Source organism: Panthera onca, chromosome A2 (assembly GCF_046562875.1).
Source record: "Panthera onca isolate mPanOnc1 chromosome A2, mPanOnc1 haplotype 2, whole genome shotgun sequence".
In the NCBI taxonomy this organism is placed as follows: domain Eukaryota; kingdom Metazoa; phylum Chordata; class Mammalia; order Carnivora; family Felidae; genus Panthera; species Panthera onca.
In genome coordinates this window covers 111,713,896-111,732,426 of record NC_138340.1, presented here as the reverse complement: position 1 = coordinate 111,732,426, position 18,531 = coordinate 111,713,896, and positions in this window count along the sequence as shown.

Below are 18,531 nucleotides of genomic sequence, written 5' to 3'. Positions count from 1 at the left end.
TTAAAATGTAATGCTAAATAGAAGAAAATAAGAAAATTAGACATATATAATGATACAATTTATGTAAGCTAAAAATCCCCACAACAATACACATAATTTTTAAAAGAATAAATAAAAACAGTAGGATGTTCTCAAACAGGGTGAGAACATAGGATGGAAATTGAAGATAAAATGGGGTAAATGATTTTTTTAAACAGAGGAAATTTTCCCTGACCAATGACATGATTTGCTACAAAGTGAGAAGTTATGCTTGATTTAGACCTTGTCACCAAATAAGCAAATTATGAACCAATTACTATCATCTATTTTTAGGTTTAAATGACTAGATATTATAGATTCTATTCTGCAGATTGATAAATACAACTACTTATTGGTTAAATGTCATATCGGACAAAGGAAACTATTATAACATCATTACACATAAAAGTCAGCCATATCAAAATAATTTTTAATATCGAACCAAAAGGGAACTTGCTAAAATCTCCCAAGATCTATTCACACTTTTCTAGCCCATGTTAACAGTCTCTGTTAACATGCATATTTTAAGGTTGGCCTATGTCCAAACAACTGCTTTAGGAGATTGATCATAAAGGCATATTAATTCCAAGAGGATTCTGGGAGTATAGTGGAATAGGAAGCACCAGGAACCTGTGTCCCCACCTAGACTACAATAGCACTAGCAAAATATGTCTGATGCAACTATTTTGGGACCCTAGAGACCAGGAGGGTTTGCAATCTACAAAAAGGCTTAGAAGGTCAACTGTGGTTAATTTTGGTCAATTTCAGCTCTTGGCACAATAACAGGAACCTGGTGCCTATTCCCCAGCCACATAACAGGCACCCATGCAGGCATTCCAGGAACAGCTAATACACAGTTTCCAAAAACCACAGTGGGTAAAAAGGCCCCTGTCTTCCAAATATCAGGGATCTGTGCTCTGATTGCTGACTGCGGCTTCTAATCACAAAGATGTAGACAAAGAGGCAGGTGGCCATTTTTGCTGTACCACCCCCCTGTTGCAAGCCCTTGCCCTATAAAACTCTTAGAAGAAAACACAGGGGAAAAACTTCACAGCATTGGATTTGGCAATGATTTCTTGAATATGACACCAAAGGTACAGGCAACAAAATAAAAAACAGAAAATTAGACTTCATGAAAATTTAAAAATTATGTACATTTAAAGACACTATCAGCAGATTACAAAAGAAGCCCACAGAATGGGATATAATATTTGCAAACCATATATCTGATAATTTATTAATATCCAGAATATATAGATAACTCCCAAAACTCAACAACAACAAAAACCCAATTTGGAAACAGGCAAAGAACTTGAATAGACATTTCTCTAAAGAAAATACACAAAGAACTATAAGACATGAAAAGATGATTAACATCGCTAATCATTAGGGAAATACAAATGAAAATTACAATGAGATACTACCACCTCATACACTTTAGCATAGGTACTATTAAAAACAAACAAAAAAAAACTCAAAAAAATAACAAGTGTTGACAAGGATGTAGAGAAACTGGTCTTGTGCACTGTTGGTGAAAATGTATAGCTGCTGTGGAAAACAGTATGATGGTTCCTCAAAAAGTTTAAAATAGAATTACTATATGATCTAGTAATTCCACTTCCAAGTATATACCAAAAAGAATACAAAGCAAGGTCTTTAAGAGATATGTGTACATCCATGTTCATAGCAGCATTAGTTACAGTAGCTTAAACATGAAAGCAACTCAGGTACTCATCAATGGATGAATAGAGAAAATATAATATATAAATACAATGGAATATTATTTAGACTCAAACAGGAAGGAGATTCTGACATGCTACAACATGGATGAACCTTGAGAACACTGTACTAAGTGAAATATGCCAGTTACAAAAGACAAATATTTTATTCTTCCAATTAAGTGAAGTACTCAGAATAGTCAAAAATCATAGAGACACAAAGTAGAATGGAGGCTGCCATGCGCTGAGGGAAGGGAGATTAAAGAGTTATTGTTTAATGGGTATAGTGTTTCAGTTTTACAAGACGAGACAAGTTCTAAAGCTGGATGGTGGTGATAGTTGCACAATATGAATGTATTTAATACCGTTAAACTGTACAGTTAAAATGGGTGAGATGGTAAATTTTATGTGAGGTATATTTTACCTCTAAAAAAAGGGAGAAAAGGGAAGGAAGGGGTAAGGAAGGCTCATAGCAATCGAGGATCTATTACAACTCAGAAATACAGCTAAACACTCATCAATTCCTTGATTAAAGCCAGATCAGTTGCCTGAGAGTGATTTACCATGGCTATTGGCTTTGCCTTCTGGCCTGTGTTTAGAGCTGAATAACTTTCTCTGTCTGCTTCATGTCTATGAAAGATAGAAGACCCAGAGATCTCTTATCATCATAAGATGACTCTCTGCTTGTTATGTTCAAGTTAGTATATTTTCTTTAAAAGCCAGGTGGGTTTCTTGCTTATCAAATTATAATCCATACCACCCTGCATATGAATGAAGTAAAGCTGACTCAACAAGGAAAGGAAAAACTTATTTATGACGTTAGACAGTTGTGAGAATTTATGTTAAAATTCAAACTTCATAATATAGTCAACAATAATGCTTTTATATATTTTTCTAGCATGGATTTATACGCAGAACATTTTAATTGTTTTTGATAGCATTATGTAAATTGGCTGTAAATGTCTAAGAAATTTTGAATAACATTTGTTGATATTGATAAATTCAGAGTTAATTTTAAATTTTATAATTCTTGAATTCAATATTATCACAAGAGTTAGAGAATTTAATTAACTTAAACACAAGTTTAAATCTGATGTTCTTCCAGGGCGTCTTGGTAGCTCAGTCAGTTAAGCATTCAATTCTTGATTTCAGCTCAGGTTATGATCTCATGGTTCATGGATCAAGCCCTGACAGTGCAGAGCCTGCTTGGGATTCTCTCTCTCCCTCTCTCTCTCTCTCTCTCTCTGCCCCTTCCCCAGTCATGTTCTTTCCCTTTCAGAATAAACATTTTTTTAAAACTGATGTTTTTCCCTTAAGTTCATATCAATTTCTCTAAAAAATATGAATCAGTTTTGTCAAAATGAATGTAAATGCTAAAGGAAAATGATTTGTGGTTCTTAATTACATTTTTTGAAAACTTTTAAGTATATTTCAAACAATTTGGGTATATAAATCTTCTTTTTCAATTGTAAGTTTTATGAAATTTAAATATAGATCAAGTATACCCAATGAAAATTTAGTGTCCAATTTGAGATGTGCTGTAAGTACAAAATATACTTTGGATTTTAAATAGTACTAAAAGATTGGAACATATCTCATTAATAATGCTTATTTTAATTAACTGTTAAAATGATATTATTTTGACATACTGCATTAAATACAATATATTATTAAAATTAATTTCACGCATTTTATATATGGTTATGTGTCAATTATCAATTTATTGCCTCTGAGCTCAAAATTCACTCTCCAGTACTTGTTCTTAACAATGGATGGGATTCTTTTTTTTTTTTTTTAACGTTTTATTTTATTTTTTAAAAGATAGACAGGGACAGAGCATGAGCAAGGGAGGGGCAGAGAGGGAGTCACAAAATCCAAAGCAGGCTCCAACACTCTGAGCTGTCAGCAAAGAGCCTGATGCAGGGCTCGAACCCACAAAAGCGAGATCATGACCTGAGTCAAAGTTGGATACTCAACCAACTGAGCCACCCAGGCACCCTGCAAGGGACTGAATTCTTAAAGCATTTGGCCTTTACAGTCCACATACTTTCAAACTTTGTCTGAGGGTGTTAGATGCTGCGGGATGAAGAGGACTCCTCTACTTGATTCCGAATGCTGAGCTCTTGGTTTTTATCTTGCTCTTGCTGCACAGTCATCAGTAGTATGGATATTTAGGATATCTGGTGGTACTCTGCCCTAGCCAAATTTCTAGAGAACACAATCCCTCAGCAACCTCAACTTTGGACTAATGCCCCCTTTCCAAGATTATCCTTCCTTGAGTACTCTTCCTCAGGTCTAGGGTATCTTCTACAGTTTTCCTTATATCTTCATAGTTACTCTTCTTTCTCAGTAATTCTTCATATTAAACTATATGTGATTTATGTCTCTTGATTAGACTCAAATTGTTATAGGGTACAGGTACAGAAAATTTGTAATAACCTATGTGGCTTGCATTGTGTTTATTTCAGGTAGTGTTGCTGTCAAGCATTTAATTAGAGAAGGCAGAGAGATGGGAAGAAGCAGAAAGTGTTGAAAACAGTAATTTAAAATTTTTAATTATAGGAGTGCCTGGGTGGCTCAGTCAGTTAAGCATCCAACTTCAGCTCAGGTCATGATCTCACAGTTCATGGGTTCAAGATCCATGGGTGGGCTGACAGCTCAGAGCCTGGAACCTGCTTTGGATTCTGTGTCTCCCTCTCTCTATGCCTCTTCCTCTATCATGCTCTATTTCTCTGTCTCTGTCTCTGTCTCTCTCTCTCTCTCAAAAATAAACATTTTTTAATTAAAAATTTTAATTATATTTAAATAAAATTAAGAACTGAAAAATCATTTCAGACTTCAAGAGACAAATGAACTGTTTCAACTGAAACTTCAAAATGATATGGAAATAAGACTCTACCTATTAAGATTCAAAGATTTTGATGGAGAAAGTCTGGAAGTCTTACCTGAGAGGTCACGGTATTTATTCCACTGAAAGGTAGTTTAAGCCACACCTCAACTGAAGAAAATAGAGAAGATGCAGAAATGATTTTTTTAAAAAAAGGTAAATCTTTATACAAAATAGCTATGTTTGGAAAAGGTCAATGCAATATCAAAAATGACAGTTTGTACAATTAAGCCATGATCAAAATATGAATATCTGAAAAAAATAGTCTGTTTACTCCTTACAAACTACTAGTCCAAGCCTCAATTAGCGTAAGTGAGCACAAATTAAACCATAAAATAAAACCACATCTTAACCTTATAATGTGAATTGAGATGAGCAACAAACATTCAGATATAAACAATCCACTTAGAAATGTATGATACTCCTTAGAAAAAGGACTAATCGTTATTGTCTATTCAGAATGGCCCCACCAAATCATTTAAAGTTAGGTGAATCTCATTGATTAAGAAGACAATAACTAATACTGTCTATATGAGCAATGTTATAATCATATTGATTTCATGTTTATGGGAGACATATTTAATACTACTCCTTGGTCCAAAAATTCTAATTAATTTTTCTCTATGTGGTCTAAAAATGCATTTGGATATTTTAACATAATAACTAAATGTCTTCCTAACATGAGATATAGACCATCATATTAATCAATAACAACAGTCAGCAAAAGAAGGGAGGGGAATTTTACAGCAATGTAAATTCCAGTGCACTCTAACTATAATTTCAGTCATGCAAGGGCCAGAATATTAAGCCATCAAAAAAATAATCCATGAGAAAACTGCTGATTCCATGTTTTCTTGTACTGAGTATAGCCCTAAAAATATGTTTCAGAAAGTTTGTTTAGTATTATATAACTACTGGGGTTATGTGGTTTTCATATTTTGTAGTCTATTTACCAAAACCATTGGTCCTACATTTAATTGCTCATCACACAGAAAGGCTTCCTAAGCTTCCAATAATAGAATCGCACTAAATTTCATCAAAGTTTAAGATGAGAATTGCATCAGGTTACATAGAGATGATAAATATAATCAAGACATTTTTACAAGCATGCTCAGTACATGCGATCCATTAAAAAATACTAATTTAAAATTATGATATGAAGGCCTTGTCCAGAGTTACCAAAATCAATTAAAGCAATTACAAATTCGACTTCACAATACTCTACCCACCTTAAATGTTATATACATAATCTGAACAACAGGGTACAGAGCAATCTCACTGAATTGCTGGCGGCACAAAACCAGGAGACTGATTTCAAGAAATGCGTAACTGGACACCATGGGCTAGAATCCTAAGCCGATAAAACAACTTTTAAGGTTTTGGGAATTCCCAGTTTACACCTCAAGAACCCATATCTATTCCCAAGCCACTGGCACCCACATTCTTCACACCCACTGGTTTGTGACTCTCACTTTTTTTGGTGTGTACCACTCAGTCTGCTGAGTAATCGCACCTCTCATCAACTCTGGAAAGCTAAAAAGGAGCTCAAGGGAAGTTCTATTAGGGATACTCTATTTTGTGTATATGTGTGGGTTTTTGTTTTGGGGTTTTTGTTTGTTTGGTTTTGGGGTGTTTTTGGTAAAAGCAACCTTATTAAAGTGTAACTGATATATAGTAAATGTCACCTATTTAAACACAAGTTGGTAAGTTTTCACATGGGTATACGTCTGTAAAATTACCACTGCAATCAAAATAATAAGCATATCCATCACCACCAAGTTTCATGTCCTTTTCTAAGTCCTCCCTCCCAACCATATACCCTCATTCACTGGCCAACACTGATTTGCTTGCAGTTATTATAGGTCAGTTCACATTTTCTAAAAATTTACATAAGTGGAATCATAACATGTACTCTCTTCTGTCTTCACTAACTCAGCATAATTATTTTAAGATCCATCTGTGTTGTAGTATGTATCAATAATGCATCCCTTTTTATTACTGAGTAGTATTCCAATTGTTTAGATATACCATTGTTTGTTTACCCATTTATCTGTTGATGTGGACTGTTCCCAGTTTGAGGCTATTAAAGTAAAGCTGTTATGAATATTCATGTGCAATACCTATGCTTTCATTTCTCTTGGATAAATACCTAAGACTGAATAGTTGGACCATATGGTAAGTGTATGTTTAAATTTCTAAGAAACTGCTAAATTGTCTTACAAAGTAGTCATATCATTTTACATTACAACTAGCAGAATATAAGAGTTCTAGTTTCTCCAAACTTTAGTCTTTTTAATTTATCCTTTCTGATAGGTATACAGTGGTATCTTATTGTGGTTTTAATTTGTATTTATTGACTAATAACGTTGAACCTCTTTTTTTGTGCTTCTCATCATGAATATATTTGCTTCATTAAAGTGTCCAAAATTTTCCCTAGTTTTTTGTGTAGCTTGTTTTCTTATAACTGAGTTCTTTAAGTATTTTTAATATATTCTAAATATACTTCCTATGTATTCAAATATACAAATTTGTAAATAGTTTCTCCTAGCTTGTGGCTGGTCTTTTCTGTCTCTTAAGAATATCACTTGAAAATCAAAAGTTTTAATTTTGATGAAGTTCAAGTCATCAATTTAGTATTTTTATGAATCATGTTTTTGGAGTCAAATCTCAGAAATTTTTGCCTAACTCAAGATCACAAGGATTTTCTCCTGTTTTTTTCTGAAGTCTTGTAGTTTTAGGCTTTACATAAGCCCAAGATCCATTTTGAAAATTTGATTTATCTCAATATACAAAAAATGAAATTTATTGATGTGGTATCACTGAAGAAATACATGTAGATAGTTAGGTGGCCAAAGTTACAATCATAAGTTTTGTGATAGAGATTTTTAGGATTGTTTGAAAATCCTACCACCTGAGATGTTTTATTTTGTCTATTTTTTTTCTGTTTTAAGCAGCAGAGTAAATTCAGTTCCTATTTTTCCACCTTGCCCAAAGGTCCTCTATTCTTTTTTTTTTTTCATGTTTATTTATTTTGAGACAGAGGGAGAGGGAGAAAGAGAGAGAGAGAGAGAGAGAGAGAGAGAGAACGAACACATGCAGAAGGGGCAGGGAAAGGGAGAAAGAGAATCCCAAGCAGGCCCCATGCTCAGCATGGAGCCCAATGTGGGGTTTGATCCCACAACCATGAGATTATGATCTGAGTCAAAATCAAAAGTTGGACACTCAGCCAACTGAGCCTCCCAGGTGCCCCTCTGTTATTTATTTTTTAAAAGCACTAACTATACAATCTCTGTAATTACTTCCTACCTGGAGAAATGGAAGCAAAACAAAACAAAACAAAAAACCAGAAGGATGTGGTACCAAGGGTGTGGAGAAAATACCAGGCCAAAGGAGTTGGAGAATAACCATGTCCTATCACAGGAATTCAAAGAGGCCAAAAATGTGTAGAATAAAGTAAAAAGGTAAGAGATGAGTCTAGAGAGGATGAGAGAAATGAGATTACTGAAGACCTTCTAAGGCATATAATGGATTTCTAATTATATCCTAAGAATAACTGAAGTCACTGAGAGGCTGTAAACAGGATAGTTGTGATTAGATTTGCAATTTTTAAAGAGTTACTTTTAGTGACAGAGTAAAAAAAAAAAAACAAAAACATTATAGTGGGGTAAGATATTCAGAAACCAGTAAGGAAATGTGAAACATTTTGAACAGATATATGAATAAAGTCAGGGCTGTGGATGAGAGGTTAAGAGTGTACTGTAACCAAAGGCAAATAATCAGGAACAAAGGAAGCATATTTCTGACATGGTTAAGAGAGAGCATGTGAGATTTAGTGGTACATTAGAAAACAGAGAGTCTGGGGAGTCTTTAATGATAATGAATGGAGTTCATATTATATGAATCACAAAATTAAATATTGAGCAAATTTAAGGTTTTTTGTGGAGGAGTGTCAGAGAAGTTCTTTAGGTTGGTAATAAGACAGCCCATGTATTAAAAGAGATGAGGATGAATTTCAAGGACATTTGAAGACAGCTACAGATATTGAATCAAACCAATATAGGATTTAGATTGATTTGCTAAAATGGGAATGAAATCAGAACAAAAATCTCTTTAGTCTTAAAGCCTCACAATTTATTCACAGTCACTCATTAAAGCAATCTCATTTCTCAATTCTGCCATATTTATAAATGATTATCTTATACACCTAAAATACTGCTTAGCCCCCAAAATGTTTTATGTATTTTAAGTATCTTTACCATACCACTTTGTAATATTTTCTATATTATGCAAAGCATTTCTGACTATATTTAGCATTATTTCCAACCACATAATTCTGATTAAGCTTAGCATCTTAATTATAAAAATCCTATCCATCCATTGATTTATACCCTAATCTGCTTTAGCATTTATAGATTAATGGTAATAAAATGATTAATAGTCAAATAAAACAAATTAACATCTTAATGACTCTCATTATTTATCAATGAAGGCAAACGATAATAGACTGATGCATGTCCATTTCCCCTTTCCTTTGGGGCAAATATCCTTAAGAAACCGATCTCTTTTGTGAAGAAAATATGTTGTGTACTAAAATTTGAGGTTTGGGGACCACCCAGGAGGCTCAGTCATTTAAGTGTCCAACTCTTGATTTTGACTCAGGTGGTGGTCTCATGGGTTCATGAGTTCAAGCCCCACATCTGGCTCTGGGCTGACAGTGAGGAGCCTGCTTGGGACTCTCTCCCTCTCTCTCTATCTTTCTGTCTCTCCCTCTCTCCCTGCCCCTCCCCTACTTGTGTTCTCTCTCTCTCTCAAAATAAATAAGCTTAAAAAAATAAAATAAAATTTGAGATTTGACTATTTGATTCAAAAATCGCCATTATAAAACAACTACTGATTTTTTTCCCTCAGTCTAAATTATAATTACTATTTTCAAAACCAAAATACTACATCACATCAATGAAACAAATGCTCAGGTTCAATAAAATTATTATCACCACAGACTTCAAATTAAAAATGACAATTCAGTAACTGTACAGGTAAATATACATCCTTTATCACACTATGTCTGATGGTTGAGCTAGATTCCATTAATATATGACTCACCATACCCCAGGAAGTCATTTAGGAGATGTCCTGATACACAAACAGCACATTAATCTGAGTTTTGAGTATGTCTTAGCAATATAAAAGTGATAACACTCAGCATCAGGTGTGGTAACCAGGCCTTTAAGCATCAGATTTCCATCACTTTCAAAATAGATAAGATGGATGTAAAGAATTTTTCTTTTCAATTTAAGTGCTACTTTTATCATGATCTTTCAAAACTCAGGGGATTTTTGATGTTCACAGACAGATAAATGGATAAAGAAGATGTGGTAAATATATACAATGGAATGTTACTCAGGCATAAAAAATAACGGTATCTTGCCACTTGTGACAATATGAATGAACCAGAGGGTACTATGCTAAGTGAATAAGTCAGACAGAGAAAGATAGATACCATATGATTTCTTACATATGGAATCTAAAACACAAAGCAAACAAAAACAGAAATGGAATCATAATTACAAAAAACAAACTGGTGATTGCCAGAGGGAAGGGGTTGAGGGAATGGGCAAAATAGGTGAAGGGTATTAAGAGGTACAAACTCCGTTATAAAATAAGTCACATGGAATGAAAAATACAGCATAGGGAATACAGACAATAATATTGTGATAAAATTGTATGGTGATGGATGGTAACTACACTCATCATGGTGAGCAAAGCTTAATGTATAGAATTGTCAAAGAATTATGTTGTACACCTGAAACTAATACAACATTGTATTTCAACTATACTTCAATTGAAAAATAAAAAATATTAAATGTTAGTTGTTGTTACTACTAAAAAACCTATTCCATTTTTTAGTACAAAATTTAACTTGACTTCAAGATGATCACATTTTTATTCATAGGCTAATAACACAACACAAATATTCCAGTTGTTATTATTGATTCTAAATGCATCTCATCTTCCTTCTTGTTGGAAGTGCTGACTGAACTGAGTCTATAGGAATCTAACTCTGATTAAGCCCACATAACATGAGGTCAGAAAGAAGACAAAATCAACGTAAGACTTCACTATTTAGGCAATATTGCTTTCCCAACCCATGAATTCAACTGTAAGTGCTTTAGAGTCACTTGGGGAATTCACTTTAAGTGCTCATTTCTCTTGAATATTATCACACTATCAATAGTTTTCAATTCATAGCAATTCCAATATGCAGACAGGATTGAGAACAGCTATTAGACTTAACCCAGGAATGAAAATCTTTAGCATACATAGCAATATGCTGGGTGGGGAAACCTCTGTCTACCACCAGATACTGTGATTCCGTAACTCAAGAGTGGGTCCAGAAATCTGTCTTTTAGCAAGCAGGTCACTTTGAGATAGGAGGTGTATAGATCCAGCAAGAATCATTGTCCTTAACACAAAACAAGCTTTGTATTTTTCTGATCTCTGTTTATTAAGGCCTGTCTAAAGTACACATCCCCAGTTTCAGAGGAAAATAAGACCCAGAGAGTCAGAAAGGAGAGTGAAATCAGAGGCAGGGTGACATGTGAGCACTCCAGCACTTTCACCACATCCACACAATGTAATGAAGAGCAGTTAAACAAAGAATAAAATACCCAGATGAGAAGTTCCTTCTGTGCAAGCCCTAACCACTATGACTATGATCCAATAAAATGTCCTAGAATCTGCACCGGAAATTACTTCTCCTTGTGAGGTAAGATGAGGACTAGAGAGAGGCCTTGTGCTAAATGCTAGTGTTTTCTTTGTAATTACTGTTACTATAAAGAGTCTCAGTTGATTTCTTCAAGACTCTAATAGCACTCTATGAACTTTAATTTTTCATAACTTTAAATAAATTAAGAACCCGAAGATGGCATATTTTAGCATGTAAATGTACAACTTCATGCCACGATGATTCCAACATTCATCAAAACCAACTTTCTCTCCTTAGAAAACCCTGAATTGTAACATTCCAGGCCAATATTTTACTGAGGTAAAATAACTAATCCACTGTTTTACTTGGGTATTATTCATTGCCATATCCTATCAGAAAAAGAACTGCTCCCCCTGGGTATTCATGATGAAAACTAAAACTGATTGTTTAAATGCAACAAAATGTCTTAGGAGACACACGAAGAGAAATACTTAATCTGGAATGAATTCATACCTTGGATGAGGAGAAACGACAAGAGGTAAACAGCACATGCACAGAGCCTGAGATATAGTTAAGTGCTCAACAGCCCTGTATCATAGGGTGACCACTCCCTCACTGCCCGCCCAGGCGGGCTACCCAGACTCCACCGAGGTGGACAAGTCCTTGTCCAATTCCTTTCGGGAGGTGCTGCCGCCACCACCCACCACCATGCCTAAGGCCGGCGGATTCTCCTGTTACCCGGCCCTAGGCTGGGGCGGCGCTCAGCCCCTTTCGCCCAGCGAGTTTGATCACAGCAAGCAAGGCCCTGCCCTTGAGGCTAGCACCTGCGTCTCCCGGAAGCTCCACCGCCTAGTCCCTGGAGCGAGGCCCCGGACCGATGCCCCAGGACCGAGGAAGCACCGCCCACGCCCATCAGCGAGTCCCCGCCCACCCGGCTCCTCTCTGGCCCCCTGCCCGCTGCCCCCGGCGCCGCAGACTCGGCCGACCACACGGAGGGCTTTGGGGTCCCTCGCCGCGACCCGCTGACAACTCAAGTTTCCCCCCCACCCCACTGCCCACCCCTCCCCCATTTGTTGGGTGGACCCCCAGGTGATGATGGCGGCGCTGCCGCCGTCACCGCCGCCGGAGCAGGCTCGGCTAACAGAAGGCCTCAGTCGTAACCGGAAGTCCCTGGCCCGCCTCAACCCCGGCACTTCCGCCCCCAGTGCCAAAATCAAGGGGCTGGCGGGTACCTACCGAGCCAGTAGACCGCTCAGCGTCCGAAGCAAGCACAATGACAAGGGAGGTCGGGCACCCCTGTCCAGAAAGTCCTCAGTCCCAGAACGGCCACTCGAAACCCAAGTGGGTCGGCAGCCCTGCCCAGCTTCCCATCTGCCTCAACTTGGCCTACCTACGCAGTGCGAACAGCGCTTTCCTGGTGGACGAGGAGCTCTTCCCACCCGCGCGCGCTCTGCTCCTTTCCGCTAGCAGCGCCAAGACCAGAGCAAGAAAGAGGGCATGCGCGGGCGTCCTGGCCGTGCTGCCCACGGGCAAGTGGGATCGCGACTTCCAAAGATTTAAAGTGGGCCCTTTTTAATTTAATATTATAGTGTCAGTGATGATAGAGCCTATGGCCTAATGGAAAAGCATGAGATCTAAAAGTCAGTTAGTAGAAATACGGCAAGAAGACCAGAGCAACATGAGTAGAAAGAAAAAGGCACAATATGGAACCCTGAAAAAGTCTAAGGCCCCGTCCATTGTAATACTGTGTGTGTTTGTGATGTTTCTTCTCGGATAAGAAAAAACGAATCGACAGTGGCTAACAACATATGGTATTGCTTGCTATGTCGTTTTCTTTATTCCAAGGGCAACACTGAACCAGCTCATATTTTCCATACTACCCATAGCATGCCAAGTTCAAACCTGATACCCAAACAAGGTCAAAGTCACCACACTGTGAACTACAGTTGGAACAAAACAAATCATGCGAATTTTTTTTACCTATAAAGTACAGATAAATTGTCAGAAACTTTAAAAACCACTTGATCTTTTTTCTCTAACATCTTAATTTAACCATAGTATCTGATCTTCCCTGCGATTTTCAATTGTCTCCCATATTATAACTGTACCTTGTAATGAATTGAAAGAAGTGTATCATCTACTTCCTGGTGGATTCCAACTGAAGATAACCAATCTGGAGATAATAGTCCCAAGAGCCACTTCAAAGTCAACTGCCCACGGAGAAAAATAACAGATCAAATCATGGTGCATAATCATAAATCCAAGTAGGAGTAACAGAGACTAAATTTTAAAGCCTTGAGAAATAGATAAACTGGGACTGCATACATTTGTGAGATAAATTTTAAGGAGACTTGAGAATAGAGCTATCCATATGGCCACAGGTGTGGCAACTTAATTTTTAACGTCCTTTACGTTAGGGCACCTGGGTAGCTCAGTCCATTAAGCCTCCCACTTTGGTTCAGATCATGATCTCCCAGTTGGTAAATTCCAGCCCTGTGATGTGCTGACAGCTCCGAGCCTGGACCCTACTTTGGATTCTGGTTCTCCCTTTCTCTACTCTTTACCCATTCATTTTCTCTCTCTCTCTCTCTCTCTCTCTCTCTCTCTCTCTCTCTCTCTCTCTCTCTCTCTCCCCGCCCCCCTCGCACGCACACTCTCTCTCTCAAAAGGAAAAACCATTAAAAAAATTTAAAACTAACAAAGTTATTTGCATTAATAGTATGTGAGTGAGCCCGTGTGGCTCTAAAAGACAGAGGTGGGATAGACTCAAATTTGGATCTGAGAACTGTGTGAAATCCTGAGGGAATGTATTCAAAGAGGTCTAGAAAGTGGGTAACAAAAGTGTGTAACAAGCCATTTTGCCAAATAAGATGACTGATGTGATATTATTGCCACTGGGATAGGATTAAAGATAAATTTGTTTTAAAAGGATTTTTCTCTTGACATAGAGCAACACTTGTAAGACTGCTCTGGAGGCTCATCATTTTTCAGGACCCACAGAGATAATCACAGTAATGGCTTCCACCATGATGATGGTTTTCTCCATCCATGATACTAACCAATATGGAGATTCCATAATCCTCAAATGATAGCTATAAGAAGCCACAAAGAGGCTAAAGACAGTGGCAGGAGAACCAGAAAACCCTGCCCAAGGAAGGCTGGTGAGTCAAGAAGCAGAAAGATGGCTAGGAACCATTTCACTTCAAAGTTCCACTTTGTTTGTTTTGAAACAGCCAGCATGTTAAAGCTTAAGTAAATCACTTAAATTTAGAAGAGACAATATGGGACAGAAATAAATCTAAATGATACTCTTGGTATCTTTGCTTAAACAAAGTTATTTAATAAAAAAATATCTAGTTAACCTAATGCAATATTCTTCATTGAAGAAAAAAAAAAGGTGATAAAAGGCTTCCAAACTCCATGCAAATAAAATTGAATATTCAAATTCCATAGACTGAAAATTATTGAAGAAATATTACGTTAGACTCTGACAGGTGCTGTTTTCAGAAAGATGAAGACATGAGTTAGTGGGAAGCATTGTAACTTGGTAATCAAACCCCCTGGGTTCCGACTTTGAATCCCAACAGGAGCATTTACACATTTGTGAACTCTTTCATTTTGAGATTCCTTTTAAAAATGGAAAGTAAGAGAATCTACTGCATAAGATTGTTTATTAAATGAAATAATACATGCACAGCACTTAATATATAGTAAGTATTCAATAACTATTATTCTTATTGCAAAACGGTAGGGTTTTTATGGTTGTTTTCTAGTTTCTTGGGAGGAGTAACTCCCCTCCATTACTCATAGGTAACTCCTGTGAAAGATAAAGGAGGAGAAAACAGAATTGAGCTGGGAAAAGCTTGAGACTAGAATACTAATCTGACATCTGTGAAAGAAAAAAGAAAGAGGAGGAATGAAGACTACACAGGAAAACCTCATACTATGATGCAAAGCTGAGAAAAAAATCAGCAAACGTAATAGGGAATTCTGGAGCAAATATGATCTACTTAAAAGTCTCATGTTAGGCACAAATGGCCAACCTCTGGTACTCCTTTTGTGCTGAGGCTGACAGAAAGAGTACATGCTGAATATATTTGAATGCTGCAGTGACTCCTAAGGCACCGAGGATGAAGCCGGTTGGCTCATTGCAATCTTTGCACTTGAAAGAGAAATCCAATCAGTGTACTTCCATGGTCACCATTTGATTTCAAATTCTAATAAGGGAAACCAAAATTACACACGTGAAGAAACAAATATATACCGTGCCAGATGTTTTGTGTGTGCTTTGGAGAAAGATAAAGCAAGTTAGGGAGTGCAAGGCAGAGGGAGCACTAGTTTATATAGGATGGTCAGGGGGTGCTTCCCTGATAAGCCAGCATCATCCAGGACCTGAAGGAAGAAAGGGAGTGAGCGAGGTGGATATCTAAGAGATGAATATTGCAGCCATAGGCAATAGAAATGCAAAGACACTAGGATAGATATTGTGCCTACATGTTTGAGGAATAGCAAAGAGACCAGCATAGCCAAAGCCGAGTGAGGAAGGAGGAAAATAAGAGATGAGTTCTCATGGGTAGGGGATGGGAAAATAGTGTATCATGTAAAATGGTGCCTTTTAAGACATAGTGATAACGTTTACCCCAAGAGAGATAGAAAGAAGCTTACTCAGTGTCCCCACTTGACTGTTAATAAATATATTAAGATGTTCAGAGCTGAACTCCTGATCTTCACCCTCCCCCACATCTGCTCTTCCTGGGATCTTTCTCCTTTCAGTTGATCACACACTTTCTTTCCAGTTGCTCAGGCCAAAACCTTGGGATTGCCCTTGACTCCTTTTTCAAATGCCACATACAAGCATAAGCAAATCTTGTTGAATACTCCTCAAAATATATCCCAGATATAACCACTGTATGTCACAGCAACTGCTACCAACAGGTTACCAAAAGACCTGACCTCTGGTCAGGTCCCCCTATCTCTCTCTTGTTCCCCATCAAATTTATTCTGAACACATTAGCCAAAGGGATGATTTTAAACAGTAAGTAAATCTTCAGAAGGCTCCAGTGGATCCTCATCATATTCAAAGTAAAAACCAAGGTGGAAAAGGCCCTACATAATACAACCTTGCCCCATACTACCTTACTGACTCATCTCCTAGTATTCTTCCTTCAGTTCTTTCGGTCTAGTGGCCTCTGTGATGTTCCTCCAGTATCTCAGTCATTCTTCCACTTTATCATGTCTGAAATGTTCTCTAAAATGACTCTGAAACACTCTCACTTGATATGCAACTAACTACCTCCCTGCTACCTTCAAGCATTTATTCAAATTAGACTTTCCAATTAGACTGTTACATGATAACTATTTAAAATAGCAACTTTCAGTATTCATGATCGTAATATACTAACAAACTTTTTTCCATATTACTTACCACTCTCAATACCATAACATTTTTTTGTGCATTTCCTACCTTATTTACTGATACACACCAAATTCCTAGATCAACCCCACAAGGATCAGGCACATTATAGGCATTCAATAAAAATTGGTTGAAAAAACTTGTATTGTGTATTTTTTAATTTACTGTGCAATGCATTTGCTGTACAATAGAATAACAGGTTATAATTTAAATATATTGATGCACGTAGTACATACATGTATAATATTATTTTAAATATAATTCCATTTCCTTATTAAGTAGGAGTGTTTTTGAATATGTTAAGTTAAACCAATTAAGTTGCCCAATTTTTAGGTCAAAAATGGTTAGATTTTTGGAAGTTACATATGTCTCAACTTAATACTAATATTTTCCCCATATTGTAAATGAATAGTATAATGGAAAAAAACTTTTGAAAAATTATTAAATTGCAAAGTCACACATATACTGTTCAATATCCAAGTCTACAAGGAATTTATGGACTTGAGGATGACTGTCAAACCTACAATGTTTATTACAAAAGAAAGTCACATTTAAAAATAATGTGCCAAAATATAGGAAATGAGATTAAAAAGGAAATTATTTGGGGGTAGGTTTATAACATCCTGAGGGATCTTTTTTCTTCATACCACTTTAGTTTTCCACATGTTTTTCAAAAAGAAAGACTTTGGAGACGGTTCAAACAACAACCAATGTAATAACTAGTATAAGTGAAATTTGTAAAATAGATTTATTCCAAAAGATAATTTAAATGGAACTATTTCGTGTGAAAAAGAAAAACCTGAGACAAAAAAAAAAAGGATTTAATATCTAACTGTAAGCCAGTTTTATAAGTGACACTGTAAAAACAGATCTAAAGTAGCGTTCTGTATCTATCTGTTTAATCCTTCAAATCATTGACTGTTTTTTTTTTTTTTTTTTCAGGTACCAGTAGAAAAGACACCACAAAGTAAAGAGATCTGAGATACACTGGAAGAATATTTTTTCTCATATATTAATCTGAATTTGAGAGGTACAGCTCTACTCCATTATATCATTCCAAGTCCCAACTTTCTGTTGTTCTGCCATCACATAGGGCAGGATTCAATAAACTACAGCCTGAGAATCAAATTCTGCCTACCACCTTCTTTTTAAGTAACATTCTATTGGAACTCTGCTATACCCATTCATTTATATGTTTTCTGTAGCTGTTTTCATCTTTTTAAAAATGTTTTTATTTATTTTTGAAGGAGAGACAGAGCATGAGCAGGGAGGAGCAGAGAGAGAGGGAGACAGAATTTGAAGCAGGCTCCAGGCTCTGAGCTTTCAGCACAGAGCCTGAGGCGGGGCTCAAACTCACGAACTGTGAGATCATGACCCGAGCAGAAGTCGGACGCCTAACCGACTGAGCCACCCAGGCACCCCATGTTTTCATCTTACAATGGTAGAGTTTAGTAGTTATGACAGAGATTGTACAAACCTGAAACAGGTACTATCTGGCGCTATATAGAAAAAGTCTTTCAGTCCCTGCCATAGTGTGCTGTCCTTGTCTACATGGTCAGCGCTAACTCGCTGCCAAAGCACCCAAGCCAGAAGAGAGCAAAGGGCCAAGTGGGAGGCAAGCAATTTCATTTCCAAAGACCAACTTGAACTTGCACATATTATGTCTCATTGACTCCACTGTCGTGGGCTAGACATATGCCCAGCTAAAATGCAGTGGGTCAGAAATGGGCCCAACTAACATATGTGTGGGTAGGTCTGTTACTAAAAGGAAAAAGGGTAAGTAGATGCC